This window comes from Mustela erminea, chromosome 18, assembly GCF_009829155.1.
Source record: "Mustela erminea isolate mMusErm1 chromosome 18, mMusErm1.Pri, whole genome shotgun sequence".
In the NCBI taxonomy this organism is placed as follows: Eukaryota; Metazoa; Chordata; class Mammalia; order Carnivora; family Mustelidae; genus Mustela; species Mustela erminea.
In genome coordinates, this window is record NC_045631.1 from 9,933,378 (window position 1) to 9,946,895 (window position 13,518).

A 13,518-nucleotide genomic window follows, 5' to 3' on the forward strand; every position below is an offset into this window, starting at 1 on the left:
CTTTGCTGTTCTGTTCATTCTGTTCGTCCCCAGCACTGGGAACACTGCTTGTCACAGTCAGTACACGAATAAATATTTGTCAAATAAATGAAGTGTTGAACAAATTAATCTCACAAGTGCAAGACTGATCTGACATTAGAAAATGTGTTAGTGAAAAAAAAAAAAGAAAATGTGTTAGTGCCCTTCTCTGTATCAACATGTTAAATGAATCACTTGATAAAATTCAACACTGATAGCTGTTTTCTTTTCTTTTTTTTTTTTTAAGATTTTATTTATTTATTTGATAGAGAGACCATGAGAGAAGGAACATAAGCAAAGGGAGTGAGAGAGGGAGACGCAGGCTTCCCGCAGAGCAGGGAGCCCAATGCAGGGCTCGATCCCAGTACCCTGGGATCATGACCTGAGCCCAAGGCAGATGCTTAAGGACTGAGCCACACAGGTTCCCCTGATACCTGTTTTCAAAAAAATCTCAGTAAGCTGGGAATACAAGGAAAATTTCTAACCCAGAGAGAAGATCTAACTACCAGAAGCTTCTGGTAAACATAACACTCTATCGTGAAATATTAGAAGTATTCCCATCAAAAGGCAGGACCATTGATAGACACTTGGACTACTTCCATATCTTGGCTGTTGTAGATAACGCTGCTATAAACATAGGGGTGCATCCCTTTGAATATGTGTTCTCATATTCTTTGCATAAATGTCCAGCAGTGCAATTGCTAGATGGTAGGGTAGTTCTGTTTTTAACTTTTTGAGGAACCTCCACACTGTTTTCCACAGTGGCCACACCAGTTTGCCTTCCCAATGACAGTGCAAGATGGCTCCTTTTTCTCCATATCCTCACCAATACTGACTTCTTGTGTTGTTGATTTTAGCCATTTGGACGTGTGGGAGATGTTACCTCATTGCAGTTCGGGTTTGCGTGACTCTGATGATGAGTGATGTTGTGCATCTTTATATGTGTCTGTTGGCCACCTGGATGTCTTTGGAGATATGTCTGTTCATGCCCTCACCCATTTTTTAATGGGATTATTTGTTTTTTTTTGGGTGTTGAGCTGTGTAAGTTCTTTACATATTTTGGATACTAACCCTTTATCAGGTAGGCCATTTGCAAATATCTTCTCCTATTCTGTAGATTGCCTTTTAGTTTTATTGATTATTTCCTTTGCACTGCAGAAGCCCAAGATATGGAAGCAGCCTAAGTGTCCATTGACAGATGAATAGATAAAGGAGATGTGGGGTATATATACACAATGGAATATTATTCAGCCATAAAAAAGAACAGACTCTTGGGGCGCCTGGGTGGCTCAGTGGGTTAAAGCCTCTGCCTTCAGCTCAGGTCATGATCCCGGGATCCTGGGATCGAGCCCCGCATCAGGCTCTCTGCTCAACGGGAGGCCTGCTTCTCTTCCTCTCTCTCTCTACCTGCCTTTCTGCCTATTGGTGATCTCTGTCAAATAAATAAATTTTTTTAAAAGATTTTATTTATTTATTTGACAGACAGAAATCACCAATAGGCAGAGAGGCAAGCAAAGAGAGAGTAGGAAGTAGGCTCCCCGCTGAGCAGAGAGCCCAATGCGGGCCTCGATCCCAGGACCCTGGGATCATGACCTGAGCCGAAGGCAGAGGCTTTAACCCACTGAGCCACCCAGGCGCCCCAAATAAATAAATATTTTTAAAAAAAGTTAAGCCTGGGTGGCTCAGTGGGTTAAAGCCTCTGCCTTCGGCTCAGGTCATGATCTCAGGGTCCTGGGATCGAGTCCCGCATCGGGCTCTCTGCTTGGCAGGGAGCCTGCTTCCTCCTCTCTCTGCCTTCCTCTCTGCCTACTTCTGATCTGTCTCTGTCAAAGGAATAAATTAAATAAATAAATAAATAAATAAATAAAGTTTAAAAAAAAATAAAATAAAATAAAATAAAATAAATAAAAATAAAATAAATAAATAAATAAATAAATAAAGTTAAAAAAAAAAAAAAAGAACAGACTCTTGCCATTTGCAAAGATTTGGATGGAGCTAGAGAGTATAATACTAAGCAAAATAAGTCAGTCAGAGACAAATACCATGTATTTGTCTCATATGTATTTGTTCCATACTCATATATGGAACTTCAGAAATAAAACAAATGAGCAAAGGGGGAAAACAGAGAGAGAGAGAAAGAGAAATCAAGACACAGACTCTTAATTAGAAGGAACAACCTGATGGTTAGCAGAGGGGAAGGGAGGGGAGTTGGGGAATGGGTGAAATAGATTATGGGGAGGAAGGAGGACACTTGTCATGATGAGCAGAGGACCAGGTATGGAATTGTTGAGTCACTCTGCTGCACGCCTGAAACTAATAGAACACAATGTTAACTGCCTGAAACTAAAATGAAAATTTAAATATATGTTTCATATAAATATGTATAAATTTTATATAAAATTATAAAAATATAAAAAATAGAAATATATTTATACATGCAATGTGTATGAATCTATAAAACATATACCCTTGTTTAAAAATATACCTTGTGTAAAAATAAAGCCGAGACGAGAATGTCTGCAGTCTTTGCAACTATCTCAAAAAGTCAAGAAGATGAGATGAATGGTAACAAAAACCTGGTGATGAGACTGAGGCTAGAGAAGACCCCTGACATGTTCCGGTAAAGCCCACCCAGCGGGCTGGGGGACACGGGCTTTGTGGGGTATGGAGGACGTAGACACTACCTCGCCCTCAGGGAAGTGGCATCCAGCCCATCCTCCTCCTCTCTTCAGTCCTGGGGGGCCCCGGAGTGTGAACGACTTGGGCTCTGTCAAAGGCTCCACCCACGAGGCTGAAACACAAGATGCACAGTAAGGGAACAACCCAACGTTTGAATGCTTCCTCGTGATTCTAGAATCTACTTCCATATTGTCCCCCAAATTCCTTTTTCGTTTAAGACAGCTAGAGTGGATTTCAGTTGCTTGCAATAAAGAACACTGGAATGGGGGGACACCTGGGTGGCTCAGTCAGTTAAGCGTCTGCCTTCAGCTCAGGTCATGATCCCAGGGTTCTGGGTTTGAGCCCTGCATTGGACTCCCTGCCCAACAGGGACTCTGCTTCTCCCGCTCATGCTCACACATATGTGTGTGCTGTCACGCCCTCTCTCTCTTTCTCTCAAGTAAATAAATAAATAAAATCTTAAAAAAAAAAAGACCGTTAGGTGGTACACTGGGGTTTCGACTTATATAACCATTTGAATTGAAGCTTCAAACTAATGAGTTAACTGACTAACCCAAGTGAAGCCTAATGTGCGTTCCTCGTGGTAATCCACTCATTCATTTGTTCAACCAACTCTGCTCCAGGGACTGAGAATTCAACAATGTTGAAAGCATAGTCCGCGTTCTTCTAGTTTATTGGGGGGGAAATCTGTACTACCTGAGCCCTGACTGAAATTGGTCCAGCAGTTAAACTCTGGAACCGACAATCACAGCAGTAAGCACCCTACCGTATTAGCTCATGCTGAGGTAAATCACTGAAAGATCTGGAAGGAGCTCTGGGTCTGGGTTCACGGCTCTGTATGAAAAAATGTGGCCAGAAAATGCAGACAGAAGGGAGTTATGTTTCTATCGAGGGTTTTGCTGCCATCTAGAGGATTTGTCTGTTACTGAACAGTATGTGCGCCGAAATTTGGAGCCCCCAGCTGGAGACTGCTTTCAACTGCATAAAGACAGCAAAGAATTTTTCTCGAAGAACTATTTGGAATTTTGAACAAGAACTTTAATTTTTAGGGAGACCCTGGGTGGCTCAATCGGTTAAGTGTCGGCCTTCCACTCAGGTCATGATCCCAGGGTCCTGGGATCCAGCCCCACATCAGGCTCGCTGCTCAGCAGGAAGCCTACTTCTCCCTCTCCCATTCCCCTTGCTTGTGTTCCCTCTCTCTCGCTGTGTCTCTCTCTGTCAAATAAATAAACAAAATCTTTTTAAAAATTATTAATTTTTTAAAAGATTTATTTATTTATTTAGAAGAGAGAGCACTTGTGTGCAAGGTGTGGGGGAGCAGAGGGAGAGGGAGGAGAGAAGCAGACTCCAGGCTGAGCACAGAGACCATGGTTGGGGGTGGGTGGTCCCACAACCCCATGATCATGACCTGAGCGGAAACCAAAAGTCAGACACCCAACCGACTAGACCACCCAGGTGCCCACACATGAACTTTTAGATGTTTTATATGATTAATAACACTTTGGGTCATGGACCCATTTGAAGATATGATAAAACGGTGGACACTCTCTTGGACAAAGTCACCAATCCAACATATTTCCAGGGATCCTGGGACTGCTGAAGATCATACACAAGTTTAGTCCCCCGTTAAGAACCTCTTTTTTATATGGAATTAACTAAAACCTCAGAATTCAAATTCAATTCAATTTCAAATACAATTCAAAGATAGGTTCACAATGCATCTATTTCCAAACTATCCCTGAACTGCTTGTTTCACTTCCCAGTGAGACGTTGGCTCACAGAGAGACACTCATAGTGTGAGGAAGTAGGGGGGAATTCAGAGCAGAGCGTCAGGCCAGGTCAAATCTTCCTTGAACGCTGGTACAACTCTGAAAGACCACTCCACTTGGATAGTGGCGGGCTGTGGGCAGATCCCGTTAGAACACAGGCTGTATCATTTACTAGGAGTGTGACTTTGGATCTCAGTTTCCCCAGATGCAAAATGAGTATGATGGCTTTAAACTCAAAGGGCTGGAGTGAGGTTTAAATGAGATCATGGGGGCACCTGGGTGGCTCAGTGGGTTAAAGCCTCTGCCTTCAGCTCAGGTAGTGATCCCAGGGTCCTGGGATCAAGCCCCACATCAGGTTCTCTGCTCAGCAGGGAGCCTGCTTCCTCCTCTCTCTCTGCCTGCTTCTCGGCCTACTTGTGATCTCTGTCTGTCAAATAAATAAATAAAATCTTTTTTAAAAAGTGAGATTATGAATATAAAGGGTACTTCCGTGGGGATCTAGAATAAACATTTCATGAATGTTAACAGATACCTATAGATATGTTTCCTGGTCAGGCCTTGGTAGGACATTACACAAACCTCTTGTCCTTGCAGTGCACCTTTAATGGTGGTGTAAGAGAAGATTCCAGCTAAACTGAAGCGAGGCTCCAGATTCTTCCCTATCTGAAATATAATAAAAGTTAGAAAATATAGGAAGAAAACAGTCAAAAACTCACAAGGGCAACCAAGCAAAGGGGATATAATCTTATGCAATAAATTTCAAAGAGTGGCAGCCAGGAAGGAAACCAGAGATCCTGGTTCTGCATCAGGCAAGATTCCGAACTCCAACCTGACCCCCAGTGACGCTGCAGGATGAGCAGCCTAAGGGAGTATGTGGGCAGAGGTGGTGGTCATTACAGCTGTTCACAAACATACTGTTTCTTCTTTTTCAAGGATCATGGTAGGATAACAGTTCTCTGCTTATTCAAAACGTGCCTTTGGAGTTTCCTTTGAAGTTAGGCATAGCCATATGATTCGCTTTGGCAAAGGTAATGTGAGCAGAGGCTCTGAGACCTAGCGCATGTAGCATGCTCCCTTTGCCATGATGCCGTAACAGTGGAAGAATGCATGGTGATGAAGTCACTGCCATTTTGTGTCCCTGAGTACCACAGTAAAGCAGAGGTGCCCTGTACACCTGTGTGAGACATGTAAGATAAATGGAGAGTAAACTTAGTTGTTTCAGCCCCTGGATATTAGAGTTGTTTCTGCAGCATAACCTAGTGTATACTGATTGATACAGCAGGCCTAGAGAAAGTACGGAATCAACTCTTATGAGTAAGAAAAGACTTGAATAGGGCTCCTGGGTGGCTCAGTTGGCTAAATGTCTGCCTTCAGCTCACATCATGTTCCAAGGGTCCTGGGATCAAGCCTTACATCAGGCTCTCTGCTCAGAAGGGAGTCTGTTTCTCTCTCTCCCTCTGCCTGCCATTCCCCCTGCTTATTTCTCTTTGTCTCTGTCAAATAAATAAAGAAAATCTTTTAAAAAGATTTTTTTCTTTTAAAAAAGAAAGTTTTTTTCTTTAAAAAAGAAAAAGAAAGAAGCCACTTCTAATAGCTATTAAGATGGCTACTGTTTTAAAAAAATAATAAATCCAGGATCTATAAAGAACTCCTCAAACTCAACACACACAAAACAGACAATCATATAAAAAAATGGGCAGAAGATATGGACAGACACTTCTCCAATAAAGACATACAAATGGCTATCAGACACATGAAAAAATGTTCATCATCACTAGCCATCAGGGAGATTCAAATTAGAATCACATTGAGATATCACCTTATACCAGTTAGAATGGCCAAAATTAGCAAGACAGGAAACAACGTGTGTTGGAGAGGATGTGGAGAAAGGGGAACCCTCTCACACTGTTGGTGGGAATGCAAGTTGGTGCAGCCACTTTGGAAAACAGTGTGGAGATTCCTCAAGAAATTAAAAATAGAGCTTCCCTATGATCCTGCAATTGCACTACTGAGTATTTACCCCAAAGATACAGATGTAGTGAAAAGAAGGGCCATCTGTACCCCAATGTTTATAGCAGCAATGGCCACGGTCGCCAAACTGTGGAAAGAACCAAGATGCCCTTCAACAGACGAATGGGTAAGGAAGATGCGGTCCATATACACGATGGAGTATTATGCCTCCATCAGAAAGGATGAATACCCAACTTTTGTAGCAACATGAACGGAACTGGAAGAGATTATGCTGAGTGAAATAAGTCAAGCAGAGAGAGTCAATTATCATATGGTTTCACTTATTTGTGGAGCATAACAAATAGCATGGAGGGCAAAGGGAGTTAGGAGAAGGGAGTTGAGGGAAATTAGAACGGGAGGTGAACCATGAGAGACTATGGACTCTGAAAAACAATCTGAGGGTTCTGAAGCGGCGGGAGGTGGGAGGTTGGGGGAACCAGGTGGTGGGTATTGGAGAGGGCAGGTATTGCATGGAGCACTGGGTGTGGTACAATGAATACTGTTACGCTGAAAATAAATTACAAAAATTTTAAAAAATAAAATAAAACCAAAACCAGAAAATGACAAGGGTTGATAAGAAATTGAAACCCTTGTGCATTGCTGGCAGGAATGTAAACTGCTGGAGCCCTGTGGGAAATAGTTTGGCATTTCCTTAAAAAAATTTAACATAGAATTATGATACAATTCAGCAACTCCACTCTTGGGTATATACTCCAAAAAAATGAAAGTAAAAACTCAACCACTGTTATATACCAATGTTCATAGCAGTATTATTACCCATAGCCAAAAGGGAGAAATAATCCAGATGTCCATCAACAGATGAATGGATGAACAAAATGTGGATTTTATTGTTATTATTCAGCCCTAAAAAGGCATAACATTCTGGGATATACAACATGAATGAATCGCAAAGTGAAATAAGCCAGTCACAAAAGGACAAATATTATGTAATTCCATTTATATGAAATACCTAAAATAGTCAAAAGCAGAGAGACAGAAAGTGGAATGGTGGTTGTTAAGGGCAAAAGGGAGGCGGGATAGGGAGTTAGAGTTTAATGGATACAGAGTGTCAGTTTGGGAAGATGAGAAAGTTCTAGAGATGGATGGCGGTATTGGTTGCACACCAGCGTGGATGTACTTAATGTCGCTGAATCGTACACTGAGAAATTACTAAGATGGTAAATTCTATGATGTGTATATTTTACCACACACAAAAAAGACCCTCCACATACCGTTCTATTTCCAAAGATGGAGAAGAAACCACCAGAGTTCTTCAACACTGGGTCTCCATGTTCAGTTGGAAGAAGTAATCCATTCCCACAGAAGTGGGGTCCTCTCCATCGTGATGAACTACATTGTGTGTTCTGGTCCTGAACCACCAGAGACAGAAATTTCTGAGGGGGGATGACAGTTGTAGAAGTCACTCTCAGACTTGAGATTTCCAAGGAAACCCAAGGAACAGAAGGACCCTCAAGTCAGGTGACTCGGGCTTCTCGTGTTGCGGAAGCGAAGGTGAGATACAGTAAGAGGAAAGGAATTTGCTCAGTCGCAGGGCTTCCAAACCACCAGAAACACAAATATATCTGTATTTCTTGACTACTGAACACTGACTATAAACAATAAAGGAAAGGTGAAGCTTTCCTATTTGCAACTTTCCTTCCAAATCTCCCCTTAAACTTAACTGTTAGCTGGTGACAAAATCGAGGAACAGGTAGGAGGAACGCATGAATAGAAAACCTTACGAGCAAACCCCAGGTCTAAGTGACAGCTGTGGGTGTGGGCTTTTTCACGTGGAGGAACATTCATGGGCATGACTTTAAATGTGTATATAGAAAAGAGCCATTGCAAGAGTAAGAACCTTTCTAGATCTACAGATGGAATTAAATGAACGATGTTACGAGCCCACAATGAAGGGACACAAACGGCGTTGTGCCTTTCCACAACGTCAGCTTTGTTCAGCATTAGAGCGCGGTGAACATAATGATCAAGCAGGTTCAGGGGTCCAAAGTCAATGACATTTTGCCACGGGATTCACTTGGCTTCTTAGGCAGCACAGAGAGCAGAACCTAAGACAAGTCACGCAACAGGGTAACAGAGGGGGTTAACAGACCAAAAGCGAAGTCAGTCTACGGTCATGCAGTTGAGATAAGGTTTCAGTCCAGTCCCGGTCGGGTCTTGGCACTTAACTGATTATTTTGTTCAAACAGTGAAGGATCTCAGTTCTGTTTAGAGATCAATGGTGCAGAGCCTTTGGCAGCGGCTGCCTTTTTTTTTTTTTCTTTTTAAGATTTTATTTATTTATTTGAGAGAGAGAGAAAGCATGAGCAGAGGGGAGAGGCAGAGAAAGAGGTAGAAGCAGACTCCCCGCTCAGCAGGACCCCAGAATCATGACTGAGCTGAAGCCAGACACTTAACCAACTGAGGCACCCAGGTGCCCCAGCAGTTGCCTTTTCTAAGTGGTCAGACAGTAAAGGATCAAGTCTGAAGAGTCTGACAGTTTACTGCAAAATTCCTCGCTTTTAAAGGGGATTTCATCAGTCTTGGGCAGCTGCAGAGCTCCTCTGGGTGTCAGCTGAGGCTGGTGTCTGCAATAACTTGTAGCTGCGGTACCCTTGCTTGAAACGAGTGACTCCATCTTGCTCTCTACAAATGACCGCAGCTGAGAGTCCTGGTTTGGGGGTCAGAGAGATGCATTTTAAATCTGAGCTCTGCCACTGAGGCAGCAACTGTTAGTTGCCCCTGAAGATCCATCCTTATCTTCTGATATGGAACTAGAACCCCCAATTCTTGTACATTTATTTTTTTCCAGAGAAGCGAGACTCTGGGTCATGTCACAGTTCAACACAGAACCCTGCATTGTCCTGAGCCCACCAAAACATGGCTTCATCTAAATGTTGGCGCAGCTTCACCCTTCCCTCAAATGCCGGGAAAACTCTATTCTACCCTTCATTTGCATCGTCATCCCCATTGGTGCTCAGGTGTGCGGTCATGGGAGATGACTGCCTGATTTGGTTGAACCGCAGGTTCATCCTTGGTGGCTTGAGATGTCTGCACCACAATGGTATGTTCTGACACTTCCCTGCCCAGGGGCTTTGTCCCCTGCCAACCCTGCAATGCTTATATTACACTGTTAAGAGGGTGTGGGTTTGCACTCCCTGCTCATAGGCATCCCCTGAAACTCTCACCCGTGGCTTTCCTCCTCTCCTTTCCCAAGTCCTCCTGCTCTGCAGGGACTGAAAGCTGCAGGGTGCCCAGCTTCCTCCCTCCCACCACCAGACCCTGGGCTCCACTCTCGGAAGGCTTAGAACAGAATCTCTTACCGCAGACCCCAAGAGCTGCCGTGTCTCTCTATCCTACCCCTCCAGACTCTACCTAGGTGATCATAGCATGCAGGGGTCACATATGGAAATGAACTCCCTAGAGCAGGAGAATGGCTCCCTCTGAAGTTGGACAATAGGCTCTCTACTGGCACCTGCAGAGAGCAGGGGGACATTCTGCGAGTCAGAGCACGAGCCTCCGGGAGATGGGGATGGTGCTCAAAGCAAGCTGCCGGAGGTCGGAGGTTGGTGGAGCAAAGCCACCAGACTTGAGCTTCCTCCAAAACATGTGCCCCTGTATTAACGGTCCCTGAGCTGATGGGCCTGGGCACCCAGGGTCTGTCCTCAATTGCCCTGAATTCCTGTGGGGGTGCTGCTGAGGTCCTTTTCTTGCAAAGCACTGAATCCTTCGACCAGCTGGGAGCAGGTGCCACTGTAGGTGCCATAACAGCAACGATGGAGGGAGAAGTTCGATGGGGCGGCAAGAAAATGGGCCTCTGAGCAGGGCTTGGCGATTTTTTTCTGTAGACGGCCTGACAGCAAATATCTTGGGTGTTGAGGGCCATCTGGGCTCTTTTGTAACTACTCGTTTGCTCTTACGAAGTGAAAGCAGCCTTATAAAGAAAGCGGTGTCTTACTAAAACTTTATTTACAAAAATAAGCAATGGATGGACTGGATTTGGCTCAGGCTCCCGAGTGGCCAAAGCCACCCTGGAATCATCCAGATCTGAGTTTGAATTCTGGCTCTGCTGCAGATTGTCTATAGAGCCCAGGTGAGGCTTTCCTGAGCCCTAACTGCCCCATCTGTATAATTAGAATGATGATGCGTGAAACGGTTGTGAGATAGCACCTAAAGGATGTCTTGCCCATAATAGGTCTTCAATAACAGGTATATGTATTACTGCGAGTATGACAATTTAGAAGCAATTAAGTCTGCAAGGGCTGGATCAGTCAGGGAGGACTTCCTGGAGGAGGAGAATCTGGAGCTGAGTCCTGAAGCAAAGGTAGGAGATGGGTAGAAGAGCTGGAAAGGCACTCTAGGATGCTTATTAGTGCAAGTGGGGTCCCAGTCACACTGAAGTCCCCTCTCCCTCTGACTCTGCAAACATAGAATCTCAGATCCCTGACTCCTCTGCTACAGCGTCCTTCTCAAGGGCAGCAACAGGATCTAATCTTCCATGCACCTGCCCCAGGGCCTAGAACAGGGGCTAGACATTCAATATAAATAAACAACAAAAGCTTTGCCATGATGGCGGCAATACTGAATGATGTCTATAGGCCTGCCTCTGTTCTATGCACCTCAAATATATTATTTTTTATTATTTTTAAAGATTTTTATTTATTTATTTGAGAGAGAGAGAGAGAATGAGAGAGAGAGCATGAGAGGAAAGAGGTCAGCAGGAGAAGCAGACTCCCCGCCGAGCGGACTCAATCCCGGGACTCCAGGATCATGACCTGAGCCTAAGGCAGTTGCTTAACCAACTGAACCACCCAGGCGCCCCTCAAATATATTATTTTTAAACATACAACCATCCTATGAGATAGGTGATATTTTCATTTTACAGATGCCCCTCATCAAAGGCAAATATTTTACCCAAGGACAAAGACTGGGTTGGAGTAGGAATTCAGATCACTAACGTTCTCAAACCTACATTCTTCCCGGTATGATGTGCCTTCATTTATTAAGATTTTATTTGTTTATTAAAGAGATGGAGAGAGAACGCAAGTAGGCAGAGCAGCAGGCAGAGGGAGAGGGAGAAGCAGGTTTCCCGCTGAGCAGGGAGCGCGATGTGGGGCTCGATCCCAGGATGCCGGGATCATGACCTGAGCCGAAGGCAGCTGCTTACCCAACTGAGCCACCCAGGCACCCCGAGGTGCCATCTTTTATCTTTCATTTTTATTTTTATTTTTATTATTTCTTTATTTATTTGTCAGAGAGAGAGAGATCACAAGTAAGCAGAGAGGCAGGCAGAGAGAGAGAAGGAAGCAGGCTCCCTGCTGAGCAGAGAGCCGGATGCGGGACTTGATCCCAGGACCCTGAGATCATGACCTGAGCCGAAGGCAGAGGCTTAACCCACTGAGCCACCCAGGCGCCCCTATCTTTCATTTTTAGATTTTTAAAAAATATTTTATTTATTTATTTGACACAGATAGAGAGAGAGACAGTGAGAGAGGGGATACAAACAGAGGAAGTGGGAGAGGGAGAAGCAGGCTCCCCGCTGAGCAGGGAGCCTGATGCAGGGATCGATCCCTGCACCCTGGGATCATGACCTGAGCTGAAGGCAGCCGCTTAATGACTGTGCCCCCCAGTGCCCCAAGGTGCCATCTTTTAAGAACAGATATATGTAGGGGCGCCTGGGTGGCTCACCAGGTTAAGCCTCTGCCTTCGGCTCAGGTCATGATCTCAGGTTCCTGGGATTGAGCCCTGCATCAGGCTTTCTGCTCAGTGGGGAGCTTGCTTCTCCCTCTCCCTTTGCCTGCCTCTCTGCCTGCTTGTGATCTCTCTCTTTCTGTCAAATAAATAAATAAAATATATATATAAAAAAAAAGAACAGACATATAATGGACACTCAGAAAAGGTTCAAGGAACAGTGACTGGATTCCGTCTTCCGTGCCAATGCAAAGGCTGTCACTATAAAGAGATGAACTCACCTCAGGACCCTGGGTGGCACAGTGTCTGACTCTCAGGCCATGATCTTGAGGTTGTGATCTAGGCGTTGTGAGATTGAATCCCCCCTCGGGCTCCACACTCTGGGCAGAGTCTGCTTTGGATTCTCTCCCTATTCCTCTGTCCCTTCCCCCAGAATAAATAAATACATCCAAAAAGGAGAGAGACAGACTCGCTTTGCTCTGCAGTTGCCAGTGAGCAAAGACCAGACAAGAAATCCCTTTTGATCCCCTTATACACTGACCCCACCCCTTGCCCCAAACAAGACCTCCTTCTTTCTAGAACATGGGCTTCACCATCCCTCTTCTCACCTTGCCTCGGGAGTTGTATAGCTGTGGTCTTTCCAGCCCCCTGGTGGTCTGGTTCCAGCAGCCTGTGCAAAGTGGGGTTGCACAAGTTGTGGGTGCTAATTACTGTTATATCTGCCTGTCTCTATAGTTGAGTGTTGCCTGATTCAGTGAGGACAAGGTTTCCCTTCTCTGGACAGTCAGCTGTTACCTGCCCCCCCCCAAAAAAGTTTTAAAACATTTGTACCAAAAAGCAATTATAGGTTTGGATAGACTCCTGGATAGAAAGTTCATCCTCGAGCATCTCAGTTTCATGAACCCCACTTCAGGTGGGGTCTGTCCTCTGCCTTGTGTCTTTGTTTGACCCAAAAACGAAAGCTTTCTGGAGATGCTCACACTTCTGTGTGCAGACCTATGTCTCATACTTGGTCTCTGACTCTCCTAAGTCAGGACCGGGAGTTAAAACCTCTCAGTCACTTCCAAGTGAAATATGGTTATCATTTCCAAATGAAATGAACCATTAAATTAACCAAACCAAACCATTATGCAGCGTGGTGTAAAGAAAAGGAGCTTTGGATGCCCACAGAACCATGTTCCAATCCTCAGCTCTGCTTTTTATTAGCTGAAAGATCTTAGGCGATTCATTTCATCTCTCCGATGGCTCGTTTCCTCATTTGCAAAATGAGGCAAATAATAACACGCAACATGCCAGGCTGTTGTGAGGCTGAAACGCTATGTTACTTAAGCAAATGAGAAGTTTCTTGCACAGT

The 13,518-nt window shown here is 44.4% G+C and overlaps 1 long non-coding RNA gene across 1 annotated transcript; it reads right to left on the minus strand.

The window, feature by feature from the left end:
- Positions 1–2,557: 2,557 nt before the first annotated feature.
- On the minus strand, positions 2,558–8,805 carry LOC116577278. Its single transcript, XR_004280475.1, has 3 exons — positions 7,709–8,805; positions 4,999–5,129; positions 2,558–2,809 (listed from the first exon to the last, which is right to left on the minus strand). It is a non-coding gene; the product is annotated as an uncharacterized LOC116577278 (long non-coding RNA).
- Between the last annotated feature and the right edge of the window lie 4,713 nt (positions 8,806–13,518).